Source organism: Lissotriton helveticus, chromosome 2_1 (assembly GCF_964261635.1).
Source record: "Lissotriton helveticus chromosome 2_1, aLisHel1.1, whole genome shotgun sequence".
NCBI classification, from domain to species: Eukaryota; Metazoa; Chordata; class Amphibia; order Caudata; family Salamandridae; genus Lissotriton; species Lissotriton helveticus.
The window spans coordinates 963374645-963397178 of record NC_136059.1 but is presented as its reverse complement, the minus strand read 5'-3'; the positions used below and the strand labels follow the sequence as shown (position 1 = coordinate 963397178).

General features: G+C 41.7%; 1 protein-coding gene across 1 annotated transcript in view; it reads left to right on the top strand.

The window, feature by feature from the left end:
- SLC1A1 (solute carrier family 1 member 1) overlaps positions 1-22534 on the top strand; it is a 385327-nt gene that overhangs the window by 13402 nt on the left and 349391 nt on the right. The window lies entirely within an intron of this gene.

The following is a 22534-nucleotide window of genomic DNA, read 5'->3' as shown; positions in this document are numbered from 1 at the left end:
GCAATCCCCTAACGATGTTAAGTGTAAAAGTTCACTCAAATTAGAGTATCTAACAACCTCTATTTAGTGATCTCTTTTCTTTATGCTTATTCAATTTATTTTTCGTTCCCACATAATCAACATTAGTCAAGTCAAAAAGTATGTTTATTTAGATCGTAATCTTTAAACAAATACATAACAATTAATTATTAGGTTAAAATATTTTCCAACAGTTCCTCATGCAGGTTTGTAATTAAAATCTTGATTCTTTGATTATAAAATAATCTTCCCCTAGACATATGACATTTAACGTTGGGTGCTCATACAATTGATTCCTCCATTTAATTCTTATCCAATTAAAATTTATAAAACCGGCTATCGCTAGACAAAATTCAGATTAAAATTCTAAAATCTATTTCTGACTTATTATAAAACTCTGTACTACCTTTATAGATTTCCCTAGGGCTATTGCAATGTCAATACTAGGTAATTCTGTGATCAGCTCAATTGCTTTCCCCCTGGTTCTTATATCGTATTTTACAAATAATAGTCGCAGCCAAAGTTTGCGCTGATCTAAAATGTTTATGCAATCCAGCAAAAAGTGCACGGAATCCCCTTTTGTACCCAACCTGCATTTACAACGTCCATTAGGGTCCAACATTTTGGTTTATTTGATAACCATGGGTTAATCCCAATACGTAACCTTAGGATCTCTTGCCTAAACCACGGGTTTGCAGGAAATCCAGGTAGGGAAACCAGTTTTCCTTTGCCCATGCATTCATCATAAATTCGACCGATATTTTCTTACCAAGATATTCCCTATCCATACTTCTAGTAGCAGCTTGTCCATTAAACTTTAGCTCGTTTTTTGAACACTCTACTGTTAGGGTATCCCGGCATATATCCACTTTCATATTTTCGCAGGCCTGTACCATTCTCTTCCTACACATTTTTGCCCATTTTAAATTACTTAGTTGTATCTCTTTCCGACACCAATGTGCAACTTTTTGTTCATTTTTGAGGCGTTTCCAAAATCTAATCGCTGCAACTTGGGACTGTACCCCCCAAGCTGTTGTCCCCAGTTCTGTTCTTATAGCTTGCACCTTTGCTGATGGGGGCAGGGATAAAAGGTTTTTCAAGCATTTTCCTTCCTCTAGGTCCCAGTCTCCCTTACCGCTCAAATAAAGGATTTCTGCTCCATAGAGTACTTGTGGTGGGATCATTGCATTGAAAGCTTTTAACAGTGGTCGATGTGATTTATCCCCATAGTCATGGTTAAACATTTTTAAACCAGCGATTGAAGTTTGTGCCTTCGCTTTTTGGGCTTCTAGGTGTGTTTGCCAGTTTAATCTTTTGTCAAACCACACGCCTAGGTAGCGATATTCGTTAACAGATTCTAATTTAAGATCCCCTAAAAACCAATTAAACTTGATTGCTTTTTTCCCAAAGCATAGGATTTTCGTTTTGTCTAGATTTACAGTTAAAAAATTCTTTATACAAAATTCGTTAAAAGAGTTCAGCTTTCTTTGAAGGCCGATTTCTGTTTGATCCACTATTACGAGGTCATCCGCATATAACAGACACGGCACCTTTTTGCCATTCATTCTTGAGCTGGCGCTACCCTTCACTTCAAGCCACTCCGGTAGTTCCGATAGAAATATAGAGAATAGCTGGGGGGCCAGTACGCAGCCTTGTCTCAAACCATTTTCGATAGGTATTTTTGGCGTCAATGACCCCTCAGTATCTCTAATTACTTGGGCCCAGTTGGCATGGTGCAATTCTTTTAATATCGTCAACAGGTCTCTTGGGATATTTTTATTAATTAGTGTTTCCCAGAGGCAGCCCCTATCCACAGAGTCAAATGCGGCTCGGAAGTCCACTAAGCAGCAACAGAGTTTTCCGTTCTGCTCAGTCGACTTCCTTGCCATTGCCCATAGAGAGAAGCAGTGGTCTATTGTGGAGTGTCCCTCTCTGAACCCTCCCTGTTCAATGGGTATTATTTAGTTCTCCTCAACCCAGTCATTTAATCTGTTTAAGACTAGTTTTGAGAATACCTTTTCCCCTATATCTAGGAGGTTTATTAGTCTATAGTTTTAAGGTTCCCCAGTACTGCCCTTTTTGTGGATAGGTCTGATTATTGCGCCCTTCCAATTTAATGGCATTTTTCCTTCTGATAAAATTACTTGGAAGAGGTGAGAAAGGAATCTTGCCCACCATTTTGTTTGAAACTTTAATATTATCGCTGGGAGATTATCCGGACCTGCGGCCCGGGTTAGGTTCAGCATCTTAACTGTTTTTTCCACATGATCTTCAGTAAAATCTGATTTGAATTCTTCTGAGATTTCCTGCCAGTCAGGGGGTACTGTAACTCCTAAGCCTAATCTAGCTCCATACAGTTCCCTTAGGTATTTATCCCAGGCTGACTCACTTACGACGCAGATCATTTCTCCGGCTGGTGAGGATGAAGCTGATTTTATCAATTTCCAAAATTGTTTAAAGTTCTTATCCTCAATTGATTCTAGCAGCTTACCCCAGCATTTCTCCTCGTAGTCCCTTTTTGCGTCGGAGACCATCTTTTTAAGTTCAGCTTTCAGATTAGTAATGTGGATTTTTCTCTCTTGGTTAAATTCTTTCCTTTGCTTTCTAACTTCTGCCCTTATCTCCCTTTTTTTACTTTGGCAGTCCATTGAAAACCATTTCAGGCGACTGACCCGGTTTATTGTACCTTTTCTTTTATCCTTTTTTAGTTCTATTCTAAGGCACTGGACTACTTGGGCTATTTTCTCCTCATACCATTTCAGGTTTTCCCTCTCGTGGCTTACTAATTCTATCTTTTGTTGAAATGATTTTAGCTTTTCCTGGTACTCGTCTGTTAATTTTGTTGTTGCCCGTTTTGGATATTCCATCTCTTGTGGGATCACCTTTTCTCTTGGTTCCATCCTTCCCCCTTTTAACCTCAATAAGAGCTGGTTATGGTCACTACCCTCGCTATGTTGTACCTTAAATTCCTGCACTAAGGGGAAGTTCCAAGCTAGCATAAAGGTATAGTCAATTGGGGAGTTTTGTAATCCTTTTTTAAAAGTCTTCTTTGCCGGGCAGTCTGTTTCAAACCTGCCATTTAATCAACATTAGATTTACTTTGTAATTTGGTATAGAAGCGTCAAGTTAAGTGACATGGAATCGCCTGGTACAAGAAAATACATACCAGTAGAATCATCATCCTAGAGTCATTTTTCAAACTAAGGACAGAACAATGTATTGTTTTTTTTAACTGAAATGCTAGTTTGGTAATTAGTACAACATAGCTCAGCCTGAAAAGTGTATCTATTTCATAAATAATTATTATTTCTTGATGTGGTATGCATCTTCATTTATAATGATTTTGAAATCCCAGTAGTAAAGTTCATAGGTCTGGCTGGATAAGGTCCAGCAACCTCTATTTAGTGATCTCTATTCGTTATGCTTATTCAATTTAATTTTCGTACACACATAACCCAAATTAGATTGATTTGTAGTTTGGTATAGCGACTCGAAGGAAGTAACATGGAACATATGGAATAACAAGAAAACACATAACAATAGAATCATCATCATAGATTCATTCTGCAAACTAAAGACAGAGAAAAATCAATTCTCTTTCATTTGAATTGTTAGTTTATTAATCAGGGAGCATACCCCATCCTGTAAAGTTCAGATATTTCATTAATAATTATTACTCATTGATATGGTATGCACCTTCCTTCGACAGGATTTTGAAATTCCAGTAGTAAAGTTGATAGGTCTAGCTGATTTGTATTATTTATTTATTTCAAAGCAATGACCTTTTAAATGACTACGTGATTTTATTTGTTTGTGGTACTGTTTTCTTTCTTTTGATGTGTTTTTCAGCTGACAGGTAGCATGCTGTATTAGCTGCATAAAGTCTCCTTTAAAAATACTTTGAAATATAACAGTATCACATTTTGTTCCTGCTTCTCAGGAAGACTGAACGCAGAGTAAGGGAGAAGTTGATCAGCACAAACACATGTCTCCTTATTGAAATCTGGTCTGCAGATATATCACTATTAATCACCTGAATGCCACATCATCTTATAAATGTAACAATAAATTTTCAAACAAAGTAGGAACTTTTATTTTTTTCCACACTTCCCAGACAACTGTCAAATTTACCACTACGAAGACCCTCTTGGTATCTGGAAACTACTATTGTATAAGATACAAAAGACATTGTGGTGTACTGTGTAGCTTTCCAACGTGGACTGCTTTTAAATGGAGGAGTCTATTTTAAAGAATTAAAGCAGCAAGGTGCTTCATTTAGTAGTAGATCTAATTTCAATACAAGACCGGAGGCTACCATTATGCATATTTCTTTTAATGCTAACTCCAAGCAGCCACTTACAAGTAATACATCATAAAACAAACAGTTCTATAATAAAACCTTCCTGATGTATAATAGTCATGCACATAGATCAGTCTGCCTCTTTTAAGTGCAGCTCCAGGCAATGAATATACTCTACTATTCTTTGTTCACTTGTGTGTGTTGCCTTCAAAAGGACTGGTTTGATGTGTATTTGGTTTTTCTACCAATCCAATTTACAGAGACCACCGCCCCCTGCCTTTCCTCGCCCCTAGTGTTGGGGTAACTTAAACTTAAATTCCGGCTCCATCAGCCCTGCTCCTTGCAGAGTCCAAGGACTGTGCGTTCTTTGCTAGCTGCTGTGCACTGCCGACTGTGTGGACACACCTCAGCTTCCACTTGCCCTCATGGATCTCCACAGCGGGACTCCACTGCTCTCTCGGGGCCTATGCTTTGGTGTGTTCCTCATTAACAAGACACTCTTTCTCTCACCTGAATTCGAGATTCTTTCCGACACCCCTTAGCACGCATCGGGAAGTAATACGGAGGAATAACACTTGGCAACGGCCTTGTAAACATCTGGGGCAGGCCAATGAGCCAAGCAACTAAACCCAAACATGCTGCTGCCTAGGCGCACGTCTATACTCACAAGGCTGCGTGGCAGTAACCACGACGATCCCTAGGCAGCGCCTCTATAATTATGAGGCTGTCTAGGCAACACTCATTTCAGCAGCTGATCGCTCAAGCGACTGCGATGTCAGGGAACCCCTGACAGTTAAATCGCCTCAGTGATCACCTGCTGATTCTCCCTACAATCGCAAGTACTTTTACAGAAATATCTTAAACCCATAAGATCAGCCTTGATAGCAAGATGGGTAAAATGTGCAATGCAACTAGCTGGTTTTGACCTCAAAAATGTCTGCCATACTCAGTAAGAGTAGCTATGGCTAGTAATTCCTTCAGGAAAGGTGGTCAATTCCAACACCTGTGCAAAACACTATTGTAAGCCAATTGAACGTAAGTGAGATGTGGTGTTACAAAACCACAAAGCTGCATAATGGTAGCCTCCAGTCTTGTAATGAAATGTCGATTCTCAGAAATGAATTGCATAGAGAGTCGTGATTTAATTAAAGACAAGGAGATTAGCTTTATGCATTACCTTTATTCACTAACTTCTGAGAAGCAACACTTTAAAAGCTTCAAACATCACTGAATGAAGTCACTAAACATTAGAACATCCAACATAACATAAGCCTCCAACATTCCAAGCTCATCCTCTTTTGTTTCTCTTCTTCTTTTCAACAATTTCCTTTTTTCGTCTGTCCTCCATATTTCCTACACCACTTTTACTGTGCATCTGCAACCAAAAACAAACTTATTTTAACAACTATAATCTCTTCAACCAAAATGCATGAGATATAACATTAAAACCTTTCCTTTAATTTCTACTTATTATTACATTTTCTTTTTTAAATATTTCAATTATAACCTCACCCACCAAAGGGAGGGTGGGGGGAGATAATGCTAGCCTCCTTGTCTTTAATTAAATCACGATTCTCTATGCAATTAATTTCTGAGAATCGACATTTAATGGCAAGACAGGAAACTAGCATTATGCATGTTCAAACTCTTTCAGAACTTTTATACTCACATGTTTCACTGGCCTAAAATGAAAATCTCTTAAAACGTTGTCATTTGACCAATCTGCTGCTTTCAGTATCTCGCTCAAACTTCCACCTGAAACGTAAGCTTTATAAGCCATTGTCCCCCCGATTGAATGTACTTTGAACTTCTCAAGATTTACACCAGATCCACGCATAGTATTACCCACCTAGCAATAGTAGAAGAAGTGACTGCTTTATGTGGCCTTACATACGAAATCAGTAACTGATCCACTCCTGCACCTCTAAATTCACGAACCCTGCACTCATATTCACTTAAACATCTTTCCACACACAAATTAGGACGTTCATCAAACCTAGGATAAAATATTCTCTCCGTCACAGTCTTTGTTCTATGACTAATTTCAAAATACACTCCTTCTGGGTGAAAAAATCTTCCAGAAATATCCAGAGCTTTCACATCTGACGCTCTTCTAAAAGAAATCATACAAAGTAAAGTAGCTATTTTCCATGTTAAAGACTTTAGACTCAGAAATGTATTACATTCCCATGCCTCAAAAAGCTTCCAAATTAAACTAACATCCCAACGAGTACTATACCACTATACCTTGAACATGGTGGTTTCCTCAAATGAATCCCTTTCATAGTCCTACAAACCAATTGGCCTTTCCCAACAGAGACTCCATCAATCAAAGAATGTCCCACTGCTACAGCAGACCTATAACAATTCAATGTTCTGTATCTCAGACCCTTTCTGAAGAGACTTGCAAAAAAATTTGCAATCATAACTTCATCTGTTCCCACATGATCCAAACCCCTTTCCATGCACCAGCATACCCAAACTTTCCATGCACTCCCATATCTTTTCCTTGTTCCTGGAGCCCATGATTCATACAACAATTCCGAAGCCTCCTCTGATAATTCTGCGAATCTGCACTAGGGGGATACGAGAGGCAATAAATATTCAAAGTAAATAGCAAAGAAAATGTGGACAAATTGAAAAAACAATAAGTGGACATTGTCGTTTGTAGCCTTTGTGTGTCTTTAATACAAATGTGATTGATTCTCAGAGGTGAACAGCCAACGCGTTTCGCCCAGACATGGGCTTCTTCAGGGCAAATGTGACGTGTTGAAATCTTGCCAAGAAAGCTGAAGTACGTCAGCAATGTGAGCGCGTCCATGTCGGGAAGTAAGAAATGAAGTGATGGCCTCTAATCAAGGCGACCACCTGTAAGTCCATATAGGGAAAATCCCAGGTCAGTACCTCAGTCGCGAATGGCCGTGTCGAAGGCAAGATATATTTATGAGTTATGTGGTGTTCGAAAGCTGTGTCTGGTGGCGTCTGGTCCTGACTCATGAATATATCTTGCCTTCAACACAGCCATTCACGACTGAGGTACTGACCTGGGATTTCCCCTATATGGACTTATAGATGGTCAACTTAATTAGATGCCATCACTTCATTTCTTACGTCCCGACACTGACGCGCTCACATTCCGCTCACATTCCATTCCCAGTTCCAAAAATCCTTCGCCAGTTCTGCTAACCTCTTTGACGCGCTTGCTCCTAACTTGTTAATATATGTCACAGCTGATATATTGTCCATCTTCAGCAAATCTGTTCTTTTCTGAATTCTCTCTCTGAAACTGCGAACTGCATAACTCCCGCTTTAAATTCCAAACAATTTATATGATTTGTCCTCTCTTTCAAATGCCATTGTCCCCTGTTTCCATATCTTCCAATCTTACACCCCAACCTAAGCTGTTCGCATCTGTTTCGATCACATAATCTGGATTTGCTCCAAAAATGGCTCTTCCATTCCAGGCCTGTACATTTTCCATACACAAATTCAACTTATCCTTTGCTTCTAAATCCAATTCCACTTTGTCTCCATACCATAGACCCTTGTTTAAACTTGCACCTTTCACTCTCTGTAATGCAAATGGCCTGGAAAAATGGCCTGAATTGAAGAAGATAGAAGCCCTAACACTCTTCCTAGTTGTCTTAAGCTTACTTCCTGTTTCCTTAACAGTAACCTCACCTCTCATTTTATCAAAATGATCTTTTGTTCTGGTAACTCCAATTCCTTTTTTGCCGTGTCCAACACAAAACCTAAAAACTCCATCCTTTTAGCAGGTTTCAAACTTGATTGCTCTAAATTTAGGACAAAGCCTAAACCCCTCAATAGATTCTGAACTAAGATACTTTGTTCAAACAAACCCTGAACCTCTCCATACATAATAAGCATGTCATCTAAATAAATCAACATTCTGACCCCTCTTTCTCTCAAGAAACCCACAACCGGTCTCGTTATGTTTGAAAAACACCATGGGGCCGGAGATAAACCAAAGGGAAGGCATACACATTGATAAAGTTGTCCCTTCCACCAGAACTGAAGGTATTTTTGACTCTCCTCTGCTATTTCTGTTGAAAACTACGCATCTTTTAAACTATATTCGACCATCCAATCTTTGTTCAACAAAATGTTCCCTTAACAGATGGATACCCTCCATCTTGAAATGATTGTAAACAACATGTTGATTTAACTCTTTCAATTTTATGACCGGTCTCCATCCTTTGTCCTTTTTCTCCGCTACAAAAAGAGTAGTTACAAACCCTTTCCACTTTTCTGACACTTTTATTGTTGTTTGTTTTCCCATCATTTCTTGTACTTCTTTCTCTATAATATCTTGCACTTCTTTTTGAAAAAAATATTTCTTTTGGCTCTCTTTTGAACTGGTACTGATACTAAATCTATCATATCACTTTTTATTGTTTCTAACACCCAGAGATCTCCTGTTATCTCTCTATATTTCACCTGAAACATCTTCAGTCTTCCTCCTGCATTTTTCTGGATAAAATCAAAAATATTTCTCCTACTCACCTTGATTTGTCTGTTCTCCTGCCTGATAACCTGCTCTTCCTTGAGATGATCTGCTCCTTTGTCCTCGTCCTCTATGAGGATAGAATGTACTCTGGTATGTGCTTCCTCTGAAAACATCTCTTCCTTGTACATTACTTCCTCCCTGATAGAATGGGCTTCTTGAGTATGGATGGCCGAAAGACAGACTCCTCCGTCCGGCCTTGCCATCTAAGTTTCGGAATACTCTTCTCATAGATGCATATGCCTTATCTAATGAAGTAAAGATTTGCACATGTTTACCTAAATATTTTACTAATCCTTCTCCAAATAGAAGTCCTTTTGGCTCTTCACTGCTCTCCCTTTTAGCAAAATCGGCTAATTTCGGGCTTATCCTAAAAAGGAGTGCCTTCCGTCTTTCTGCAATCAATCCTGCGTTAGTATTGCCAATGAAGCATATAGCCCTCTGGCTCCAACCTCAATATAGTTCTAGATCAATGTCAGATCCAGTAACGTGCAACTCCTCAACCATGTCAAATATTCTTGCCACAGGACCAAAAATATCCAAAACGTTATCCTTACACTGCTTCAGCGCCCTTTCTAACCCTTTCCTAGGGTCGCGACCTAATTTAAATAAATAAATAAGTAATGAGGTCTGGGTCCAAATTTGGAGTTATTGTCTCCTTAACATCAATCACAGGGCGAGAACATTCCGCTCTCATGAGATTTCGTTCCTTTTTCTCTAATGGTCTTCTTATCCATTATTTTATATATTCAGAAACGTGTTCAACTGGCCACCACTCTTAACTTCTTGGATGCTTAATCAGAGTAGGATTAAAGAGAGAATTTCCAAAAGGATCCTTCAGTTCCTTTTTAGATGAGTATTTGTAGAAGCATATTCTGAAAATTTATCCTGATCATTATTATAATCAAAGTCCAAAACATACTCATCCAAATATTCTTCCTCATTATCATTTGGCCATGATGGTTGTCCATCCCTTTTCTTTGCAGGGTCAACCTGCCTTTCTTTCGTACCGCTCTAGACACCTCTCATACCTACATCTTTGCTCATTGTATTCATTTTCTTTAAATCATCACTGCAAATATTGTCCACTGTATTAATGTGTTTCTTTTCCTTCAAACATTTACCACCTGGACCCCTGTTCTGCAATTCTTCTTCTTCTGATAAAGCCCAGAATTCTTCTTCCTCAACATTATCTTTTTTCTTTTCCCTTTTTTTGCAAACCTCTCCACAGTCTCTTGAACCTTATTAGCAATCTCTTTTTCTATCAATCTCATAATTTCCTCCTGAACCTCCTTATTATTTATATCTGCACCCTCACTCATTTTAATTCTCACTACACTTGTTTCAACTAGTAATATTTCCTATAATTATTAAAAAAATTATATATATATATATATATATATATTTAACATATAAATCTCTCAAAATAATTACAATCTTTCTTAAATTGTTTGAACCTTTCCCTATCTACCTATCGACAATTTCCTACTATCTTTAACCTCTTCTAAGCTCACAGTTACAAATCCAGTGTTTGTTTCAATTCGATCTGTAAACTAACAAAGTCAACTGACTTTCCTTTACCGATCGGTCGCCGTATCCTAGCAACCTCGCATTGCTAACTTGTAAACGTCACACGTTTACAATATGAGCTCTATTTCCCTTCAAACGTACGCATTTGGTTGACCAGATGCGCTCTACTTCCTTTAAAAAACGGCCTCACTGTGCCTACGCACCTTCGCCTGAAACATAACGCGCCTGAATACTTCAAAGACCTATGCCTATGCAGAACCGCACAAGCTCATTTATGGCTATGCAGTTCCGCTCAAGCTCATTTCTCGTGCACAATGCGGTACATCATGCTCCCAGTTCCCCTTTCAAATCTTTAATGGTAAGGCACATAATCCATAGAAGATTAATATCGTCTCTTCTATTTATTAAAAAATATATTCATCTCAAAATCTAAGCTCATCTTTTCCGATCCAAATAACAAATACTATGAAACCTACTGTAAACTAATTCATCTAATAAAACACCCAAAAATTGGGCAATTAAAATAAAAACAGCATAATAAAACAAAACTAAAAAATAACATTTTAATCATTTAACATTCAACTTATAACACTACTTAAACAATTAAACACCAAAATATCGAATCTATCCTAATTAAATCATCCCAATATAAAGCATATACTTATCTGGTCAGAAGCAGCAAACAAAAGAGGATGAGCTTGGAATGTTGGAGGCTTATGTTATGTTGAATGTTCTAATGTTTTGTAACTCCATTCAGTGACGTTTGAAGCTTTTAAAGTGTTGCTGCTCAGAAGTTAATGAACAAAAGTTAATGCATAATGCTAGCATCCTGTCTTGCCATTAACTTGTGATCCTCCTATTAACATTACAAGAGAATCTGGATTTCATTAAAGACACGGGGGCTGACGTTAAACCCACCCTTCCCTTCCAAAGGATTGATAAATGAATTACTGAGTGAATAGATACACAGTTTATAATACTACATTATTCAATGCATTGTTTAAAATACTACCTTTGTTCATCTTAGAAATGTTATTCCATTTCATATAACATTTTTTTTTACTGTTTCGCTATCTCACAGTTACATGACAACAGAGCCTTTACACAATTCTTATTTCAGATACTTCAATATAACTGGTTCATTTTACAATACTGCTCAGACCAGAAGGAAGATGATCAGAACAAATTCATTTTGTGATCTTTTCATTAAGTGTTCGTTTTCTCCATTTGGAATGCGTAAAAAAGAAAGAGAAGAAAAGGAAAAGTTATAAAGAAGAATATTTACCGTAATACTTTGCATTTAAAAGAGGCAAACTGTTCTATGTGCATGACTATTATACATCAGGAAGTTTCTCTTCTAGAACTGTTTGTTTTATGATGTATTACTTCTAAGTGGCTGCTTGGAGTTAGCATTGAAAGAAATATGTATTACTAGCAGCCCGTCCCAACCTTGTCCGGGAGCAATCAGGCTTCCCCGACCCCCGCCCGCCCCGACATTGTGCAGCAGCCCGGCCCACCGCCCGCCCGACATTGTCAAGCAGCCCGGGCCCCCGCCCGCCCCGTCACCCGCCTGCCCCGACCCCCGCCTGCCCGGAGCCTTACCTCAGCTGCCGCTCCTCCCCCGCGCTCCTCATTTCACCGCACATTGTGCAGCAGCCCGGCCCCCCGCCCGCCCCGACATTGTCAAGCAGCCCGGGCCCCCGCCCCGTCCCCTGCCTGCCCCGACCCCCGCCTGCCCCGACCCCCGCCTGCCCGGAGCCTTACCTCAGCCACCGCTCCTTCCCCGCGCTCCTCATTTCACCGCTCCGCCGCTCCTCGCCACTTACCGCTCCTCCCGCCTGCCCGCCGGTCCTCACCGTCATTCCGCCGTTCGTCACCGCTCCTCCCCCGCACCATGTCCGCCGCTCCTCCTCGCGTTCCTGGACGCCACTCCTCCCCGCGCTCCTGACGTCAGCACGCAGGTCGCGGCCGGCGCTGCTTCGAAGGGACTACTTTTTTTTTAATGTTAATTTTTTAAATAACGTTTTTTTATTTTATTTATATAGCCTATAACCATCTACACACCTTGACGATTCCAACGGTGTATCGGGTGTGTGGATTGGCGCTGTGGTTCCCAGGTTTACCCGCCTCAAAGGTGCAAAGTTCTTCCTTTATAATAGTAGTATAGATGTTAGCCTCTGTCTCTTTAATGAAATCCAGATTCTCTTGTCATGTTATTAGGAGAATCACAATTTGCATGAGTCTTTTGATAAAGCATGTTCTGCCACTTTGCAATGGATATATAGTAGAGAGAAATATTTATGAGTGGCCTTCACTGTGCCTTTATATTTGAAAAATCCTATCTTTCCTTAAGTTATGTTCAATATCTTTGCATTCCAACAGTGCTATAGGTGTTCTTTAGAGTTAATTTGAACAGTTGTTATTTTGTATTATGATTAGTTACTGAGTTTCAATTCCTGTGATAAAATTAGCTTGTTGTATCAAACTCTGAAGGACTCCTTGAGTCTGTGAGGCCCTGCCCTCATATAACTGACCAGTCCTTGCTGATGGGGGTCATACTCATGGTACAAAGCACACCGCCACAAAGTAGATGATTTCTCACCATGCAGATTTCTAGGGCTTAGACTCAAAAAAGAAGCAAAAGAATCAAGTAATCCCCCCTCTAGACTGAGTCTCCCTCCTAGTGTGCTTAAGCCCCCAAGTAGGGAAACTATTTCACTTGAACAAATCGTTTGCTGGACAGCCTTAAGAGCTCATGGATGTGCATCTGGTTCATGGTGTTTACTTGTGATGTACCAAAGCGGGTTATGCTGCCTCCTTCTCATCCATTTGGTGTACTATAGCAATACTTGATGTTGTCTCCAGCGCAGCTTCTTTGTATCCATCTTCTCCATGAGTACCTGATGAACATTGGCATCTCATCCAGGAAGATCACCACTCATAGTAGATTCTCTATCCATACCGGCAGCTAGCAATGAAGAAACACAGCAAGCTACAAGTAGTGGGGAATTTGGTATTAAAAAAGATTATTCAGCAGTCTAGTAGCTGGATAGCTGACCCTACACCTTGTAAATTGCATCAGTGAGCTGCTATGTGGCCCACAATTCTAGAAAACAAGGATGAGATCTAACTCTCGTGTGGTAAACAACTCTAAAATTATGAGGGGTACAGGGTTTTTCCTTAAACAATATTCCCTCGCAGAAAGTGAGGGTTGGTCAATTGCATGGTGTTCATAGATATTCCAGCACTGTCTGTTTGTGCAAAGCCTTGTTCCTTTGGAGCTGTCTCAATATCTTTTACAGCCATCAGAAGGATTTTTTAACTTTTTGTGAAGATTTGAGATTCCACAGCAAAACTGTAGTAGAATTTATATGTCTATATAAACCTTATATGAAATTAGGAAGTAGATAGTTGTGCACTCCCACTGATTGAACAACACCAATAAACTAATCAGCAATGCTCATTTCCCTTAAATTGGAGGACTAGACAGTGTAAGGATGGAGGGAACAGCGCTGCAAGGGGGACCCCACTTGGTATCTCCCAATAAAAAATCTGCCCTCTGACCTTGCAAGGGGAGAAACGGCAGGGAGGGAGGAAGAGGAAGGCTGTAGCCACAGGCGCCAAGCAAGAAAGCATTGACATAAACACCCATATAACTTCCACCTTAGCCTCCCCTCAGAAGGGAAGAGGGCAAGAAGAGAAGAGAGAAGGAGCTGGGCAGGGGCTCTCTTTAGAAAAGATGACTAAAAGTTCTGAGCATCTCTCTCACATACAGACACATATACACATACACACACAAACATGCGTTCAAGCACACACTGCGTGCGTGCACACACAACACAACAACCAGGGCTCGAGTCTGGGGTACACGTGGGTGGACGCGTCCCCCCACTCTTTTCACAGGGCGGACGCCGTCCTCCCTGCCAAGAAGCTGTGCCCCACAGAAATAAGCTGAACGTGTCCCTGTGTAATTTTCTCACACCGGGACACATTGAGCACGTGACGTCATGAGGTCATTTGCATATTGTCAGTCCCCCAACTTCTTTTTATAGGAGTTGTGCCCTGACAACAACTAGGGAATGTAAAGAAAAACCTGTATGTATGCAGATAACATTTCCCCCACCCAACAGAGATGTGAATATTCCTGGAGAATATGTAAAGAGAGTGAGAGTGCTTGTGTGGGTTTATACAGGTGAAAAATACTCTCTTCTCGGATCAGTGCTTTTTAAGAATGCTACAAGTAATTAAAGTGTTGTGAGTGCATTCCATTAAACACTGTATAACAATGGATTTGCCTTCAACACTGAAAGCAACTTTTTTACTTAAAGTGTTCTACTTAGTGTTCAGAACACTGAATTAGCAATTTCTAGTTTAATTCAGGACTGTTTTCAACCTCATGTATTCTGAAGTAAATTTAAATACGTCAAAGTATATTCTTTTCACAGGAACAAAAGGTCCATTCCTGTTTTCTCATCACAATGTGGTATTGCAGGCAGAATTTCCTTCTAAAGAGCTCCTTGGTGTGATAAAATGTATCGATGTAGAGTAACAAGAACACCATGGGAAACCTCCTTTTACAGTCCATGCAGGGGCGTACATGTGATATGATAACACCTTCTTGTTGGAGCCTTCCTCTCGGTTCATACAGCTTTACAATGTATGTAAAGAGGTGACCTGTGACCTAAGGGAGAACAGTTGTGATTAGCAAGAGCACATTTCCTGAAGCACTGACAATTGATTCCTTATTACTTCATCTCTCTACACACCATAAACACGTTCATACAGAATTCTGATTAATGTAGCCATTTTAGCCATCACATGTTCGTGTTCTGCAAAACAAATTCTGTCACGATTTAAGGACTGATTTAGAAGTCCCATAGGAATTTTGCTGCATTAATGCTGTATCCAGTACATATCACTACCCGAGGGTGTGTTATTTTCCTGGCTTGGTATTTCCAGACCTTTGGGAAGGGAAATAATGTGTTCTCACTTGATGTGTTCACAAGTGCGAGGTGACCAGACTCGCAGCGTACACAAACCTCTCCAGTATATCGTGGTAAAATCATGCAGACAAAACCTACCGGTGTGGCGATTAATGCAGCATTTAGACTCGGATCCTTGCCCAGACTCCCAGTTGGAACCAAATCTGGATTTGCATGGGCATTCGTAAAGGAGGCCTGTTTAATTACAACCCATAAATGTTGTATATTGAATTCCGTCTCTCGAAAAATCATTTAAAATCATCATCCTCTTAGCTGTCGTAGCATATTGCTCAGATCCTGCATTAGTGTTGTCTGATGAAACACAAATTTCACTGATCTATCGTACACATTCCCACAGTCTGAAACAAGGGTAAAATGTTGAGAATTTCAAGCCTGAGTCCATTATAGTAGGACGTTGAACTTAAGCACTTCTCTTAGGTTGCTTAAAATGTGTGGAGTTTTTTCTGTCATATTTTATTCAGAGGGCCTTTCCATTACTGTACAAAAGGCTTGTCTTTTATTAATTTGAAACCCAGCCTCAGATATATACATTATACGCATATAAAGCCTACAGCAGCATTATATTATTATAAGTTCCACAGTTTTTTTTATTTCTGAATGTTTAAACTTTTGTTTTCACGCCGATATATTAAAACATGATGTAAAACATGTTTTAAACCCGTTTTAGCATGTAGCAGGAAGACAACAAGGCTTACCACTTGGGCCCTCATTACATATTTGTTGGCATTTGATGCAGGGATACCTGGGTGGCCAAGGAGAGGCACATAGAGGTCACTGATCCAATCGAATTCCTGTGCCCAGCTTACATATCCAGGAAAACACAGCCTTCATCTTTCTAACTGACACCTGGCCAGGGCACAAGTCCTATAAAAAGAAGTGGGGGGACTGACAATATGCACATGACCTCATGACGTCACGTGCTGAGCGTGTCCCGGTGTTGGAAAACTACACCGGGACACCTTCGGTATATTTCTGTGGGGTCCAGCTTCTTGGCAGGGGGAAGGCGTCCACCCTGTGAAAAGAGTGGGGGGACGCCGTGTACCTCCGTGTACTCCCAACTCGAGCCCTGCACCTGGCTTAATCCACCTTCTGCCACCTCTTGTGACTTCCTCAGATGTGAATCACAGTGCACATTGGTACAATGCATGCTGTCATTATGGGTGTGTGAAGGCAGCTGCATTGCATAGGGGTGCCCTATGCTTAAACATCTACTTTGTATTGCCTAATTCCTTTAATCATAGAACATCCTGTTGGCTCAGTTGTGGCCAGCTGGTAACACCTGCTCTGCACAGCATTGCTACTCTCCAAAGCCCACCAGGCAGTAGGTCTGCCTCTAGTCTCAGTGCTCCCTACCATTCCCAGGGGTATTCCCTTGTACTCCACTCCCTTAGAAGCTACCTGGGACCCCTGTCGAGGCTGACCCACTCTGGGGACCTCCAGCTGATAGTGAGGCTGGCTTAAGACCTGTTATTGGCATAATTCCATTTACGAATGACGTCTGTGAATGAGTGGCAGCGACTGGATCAAGCTAAAAAGCGAGTTGCTGGTGGTTTAATGATAGGACAGACTAATGGCATTTAACCCAATGACAGGATGAGGTAGGATCCTGTCATGTTCCTATTCACTACAGTGACACCCTTGAGAACCTGTTGATTTCAAGCTCTTAAAAGTTGCCTAAAGTTCTGCACTTGTGTCTGCTTATTCCTCCCACATTCAGAAGTTAGGGAACATGTCTCCTTTTTTAACAAAGGAAAGAACATATATTGCCGTGTGTATCCACCAATATACCTTTAAGTACAATTTTTTCTTTGTGTTCTTTACATTTTAAGTGGAGCATTTTATCTTCAGGCATCTTTCGGTCCTTAGTGCCAAGAAATCTTTCAGGTGAATGTGTAGTTAGGAAATAACAAATACCAGAACAAGTATTTCCAGAACTGGCTCTTCATCTGTCTTACAACAAAGGCTTCCACTTCCGTTCTTTCTATCAACGAAATCATTCAGTATTATCTTGGGCTTTACTCTCATCTCTGTTCTGCGGTCAAAATAATGTGTGAAATTGTGCTGTGCCAGATCACAACTTGCCCAGCGTTCGTAGGTATGGGATATGGTATCACCAGATCTGGTTTAACAGCCATTCACAAACTCCTAACCAGCTCCTTCCCAACCAGGAAATGGTCAGAGATTTGCTCCAGGAATGGGCTGGAGTAAATCCTCGTCCAGATGGGAAGAAGAATGGAGCAGCCTAGAGGTGAAGAGGAAGGGGCTTCTCCTGTGTTTCTCCGGTGTTTCCCCTGTAAAGAAAAAAGTAACACGGGAAAATTTGGACATTTGCACAGCAGGCTGCTTTTTTCTATTGCAGTGTTGCACTGTGCATTCAAATCGCAGCTAGGAACTCGGAAAAATGTCCCCTGACTTTCCCAGTGGTGCACCTTTGCACCTAGAGACCTGCCATAGTCACAGTCTGGGAGTCATACCACTGGCATTGTATGTGAATTGTCAAAGCCCATGAAACTATAGCTATGCATGGGAGAGCTTGCTTAAATTTACGATTTTTCTCTGTGGATCCGGCACTTAATGTTTCAACGTCGTTTTACGGTATCCGAGAGCGTAACATCACCTCTCACATCTGTCAATAGCCTGCTTAAAAAATAAACACTATTCTGGCACCATTCGAGTTGTGTCAAGTACATTGTTCTGACTTCAACAGTACTTAGGGGCCGATTATGATAGCGTTTTTTCCGCATCCTCCGGGCCGGCAGAAGTGTCCGCCGGCCCGGAGGATGCGGAAAAACCACTGCGGAGTCTTCAAAGACCCCCCGCCAGATTAGGATGGCTGGGGGGTCAGGAAGACCGTCCGCCGCTTTTCCGCCGCGGTCGCCTTCCGACCGCGGCGGAAAAGCTCTAACATGTCTGGCAGTGTCTATCAGACACCGCCAGGCATATTAGGATGTCTGCAGTTCCATGCCTTTCCACGGCGGCATTTCCGCCGTGGAGAGGCATACGGACTTTTGTTTGGGGGCCCGTTGCGGGCCCCCAGGGGTGAAGGGGGAGGGGGGTGGTTGCACATGGGGGGTACCTATGGTACCCCCCTGCCTTTGCGTGCACGAAGCGGCAGGCACCGCGCGGTGCCTGCCGCTTTGTGCATGCAAATGCACTGCTTTCATTTTTTACATTGCAGCGGCCCGCCGCAATGTAAAAAATACAGGATGTGACCGCCAGGGTGGCGGTCACATCCTAATTTGCACGGAGGGACCGCCGCTGCCCCTGCGGACGGTCCCTCCTACTCTGGGGTGGCAGACGGACGCAGGTCCGTCCGCCATCCTAATCCCCCCCTTAATTTGTAATTAAAAAAAACCTAAAATTAGTGTAGTAGCCTATAGTTTTTCGTAGAAGTCGTCCACTATTGAATAGTGATGCTGGCTCGTCATGATTCCACCTGAAACCACCAGCACAAAGTAAGCCCTGCTCTACACCAACTCATGTTCTAGATAAGTCTGCTTCGGCCTTGCCATCTTCTGTAAAATCCTCTATGGAATTAGCTGTGCGATTTGGATCCTGTTTTTTGCTTTGGCAGTAGTTGCGTTACTTGCTCCAAGACTTCGTCAACATGAGCACCTCTGATCCAGCCTATTAGTAAATGGCAATTTAGGAAATCCAACCCAAAGGGTGCCTCTGGGTTTAAAGCCCCCTGTAGTCACCCCAAACTTTGTGGTGCATGTGTAAGTGCAATTTTATACATGGTTACCATCGACTTTGAATCGATGGTAATAGCATTTCCTGAAATGTCCAATTCGCATTTAGGAAATGCTTTGTAAAAGTTCTTTAGGAATCATACATAGGTAATCCCTATTTGCTATTCCCTAAATCGTGGTCGCTAGTTGCGATTTCTACTGGGTACATTGCAAAAGGGCATTTAGCATTGCTGAACGGGGCGAACGGGGCCCGTTAATGCCTTTATGTTGCACTCATTTGATGGGACTCAGGTAATTTGCTATACAGTTACAGGACCGGAGTCTCTTCTCTGTTGTGCTTCTGCTGCCAGCACATGACACATTATCAGAAGTTTTGCAAATCTTTGAAAATATATTTGCAGGGCCGGACTGGCCATAGCTGGCACCGGGCGTTTCCCCGGTGGGCCCAAGGGGCTGGGGCCGGTTTTGAAGCAGTGCTGCAATATTGGCCCCCAGTAACAAAATTGCTTTTTACTAGTACCCCCTCCGCCGAGGGCCGGTCGAGCAGCAATCTGCCGGGGCTGGTTGCTGTTCCCAGTCCGGCCCTGGATATTTGTCCTGAGTGGACAGCTAGCAATGATGATATGTTCTTTTTCATTAGTTACTTGTTATTGATCCAGCTGTTAATGCCAAGAAATAACTATATGTGTACTGTGCACTGAACGTGCGCACATAAATAAGACAGATACATTATCTGAAGAATATTTTTTCTATTTTTTTACAAAAACTCTTTGAATTGTAAGCACTTTATCTCTTAACGGTTTTGCATTGTGCTTGCTTCTCATGGCATTTCCCAACACCTCTGGCGGGGCTACACCTTAAGCTCAGCCTGACTACCAAAAGGAGAGCCAAGGGCGCCCTGGAAAGCTTTAGCATGTAGGTGATGGGTCTGTTGTTGTAGTGCAATACATATTTTACCTTCTGTTCCACTCAGATTTCGTCATGGAACACCTAACTCTGTTGATATCTATTTTTTATATGTTTCTGTCCAACAACTAAACTGATGGGCTGTCAGTTGTCTTTAGCAATTTACCTAACTGCCTGCAGAAAGCACCGTAGGTGCACAACATTGTGTGCACTTTAGGAAAGTAGTGCAACAAATCCAGTCTGTAAGGTATTTTGTAAATGAATTCTTCACAAGTCAGCTTGTGTTGCATCACTCCTCATGTGTGTACCAATCAGTGGCGGCTGGTAACTTTTGAAAGTGGTGAGTCGCAAAATTTCTGTATGAGTCCCTGTGGCGAGCGAGGCAAACCATCACAAGAGGCTTTGGGGGGTTTCTCCAAGGCCCCCCCCCCCGGCAGATTTTGTTTCTGTTTTTCAAGTGGGCAAATGGTGCATTTTCAAGCAAAGTTGAGAAAGTAAGAAGGTTTATAAAGCAAGATATATCACCTATATGCACTCTGTAATTATTAGAAATAAGGGTGGCTCTCCTCTTTTCTATTGCATTTAACTGTGTTATCTGTTGACCCCTCAAAAGCACCTTAATCTCGTAGGGCTTGATTTGTCCAAAATAAAACTACAAATAAATAAATATATAAACATACAATACATTTCAATAACAGACATGGTGCATTGATTAGCTACTAGCAAAATCAAGGGCAATGCAATGGCACATCTAGAGCGGAAACATTGAAATACAAGGTGTAAGCACATGTGCTTGATTAAATAAGAAAACATATCTATTTTTGGCAGTGGTAACATATGACCTGCACTACAGATACCAATGTGTTATCATTTTTCTCTTCAAATAGCTTTATTTAGAATGCTGTGGGAGTGGGGAAATGTGAAGCATTGATATTACCCCACATTTTTCAATTCCTATGGACGATGCTGTAAATGTAAGATCAGTTGCGGCCAGAATGAATCGCAGGTGGGGTTGTGGGGGTCGAGTGGGGAGGGGGTGGGGAGGTTCATTTAATAAAAATAAAAAATTAAAAAACTTACCTCCGCCTCTGGTCCTGGATTCCTGCGCCGCTCTCCTGCTTTCTCTGCTAACAGGAAGCAGCCACAGGCAGCCGCCTTCTCTTCCCCTAAGACAATCACAATGCTGCAATGGCAGCGTTGTGATTGGCTAGGACGCCATCCTTACAGGCATCTAAGGGGAGGCCGTTTTCTTAATGCAGGCTGCGCAGCATCTTACATGAAGAAAATGGAACGTGCTATGACTGGTTTGGTTGGCCCTCGGGCTGACCAAACAGTTAGCCCCCATAACATTGGGCTAGCCACTCCTTCCCGACCCGCCCTCCCGCCCGCCCACAACCAGGCATACCCTTTTTCTGCTTTCTCGCAGTACGAGAAGCAGAAACGTAAAATGGTATTTGTACCAATTTGCATTTCTGCTTCTAGCACTGCGAACAAACAGTGGGCGACGCTCTGACGCCCACGTGGAGGAGCCGCCCCTGTGGAAGATAGATGTCCCCGTAAGGTGGTTTGTTGTGCAGCGTCAGTGCTGGTTGATTTTCAGTGAACGATGTAGTCTTTGTGCAGTCTGAGGAAGCAAGGCAGCTTGTATGGGATACTGAAGGTAGCATATCTGAAAAGGGTGTACTTCTTGTCAGAGAGGACTACTGTGAGAAGTTGGCCCTGGCATATGCTGTCCACTATTCTAGTAGGCACCTTGCACCGGTCCAAACGGCCCTTATTGATGGTAGGTTTAAAGGCAACCTATATAGAAAGCTATCCTAGTGGTAGCTGTGGAGAGCAGCCTTCAGGATAAGTCTTGAAGGAATGTAAAGCAGCTTGTCTTACCAGTCTATAATCTCATGAATGACCAAATCAAAGGAGAACTACACCAGGTGTATATATATATAAAATATATGTATTTATTCTAAACACATCCCTCTAGTCTCTTTATGAGGCTAGAGGCAAAAGTACATTCAGTAAACTTATTTAGCACACAGTAAATTAGCCCAATATACGTTCAGCCCTAGGGGCGTCCCAAACCATATATTAAGAAAGTGGTATAAGAACCGCGACTGACATAGAGGCAAGGCCTAGAGCCTTTAGAACCCCACTGGGGCCACCAGAAACCACCCAAAGTAGTGACAGGGGACTCACGGGGGACGCATGCAGTGTCTAAACACAGCAGCGAATCACAATTAACTTCTATGGGGAAAGTCGCGGTTGGAATTTTAAAGATTAAGGACACTTAGAAAAGGACTTGGAGCAAACTCTTTTAGAACCAAGAGGTTCTAGAGTTAACACCCACAGGAGCACCGGAGTACTTGAGTTACCTCGCCCAGGGAAGCCGGGTACATAGGTGTCAAGCAGAAATGCTAGAAGCAGGCTCACGGAACACTCGTGAAGTGTAGGCCCACAATCTTTGGTGCAGATGTTGCTTGGGGCTTGGACTACAAGTAGTCCAAACAACTTCGGGAAAGCCGGGAAGTTGATGCACTAGCAAATGTGCATGGTGTCCAGGAGT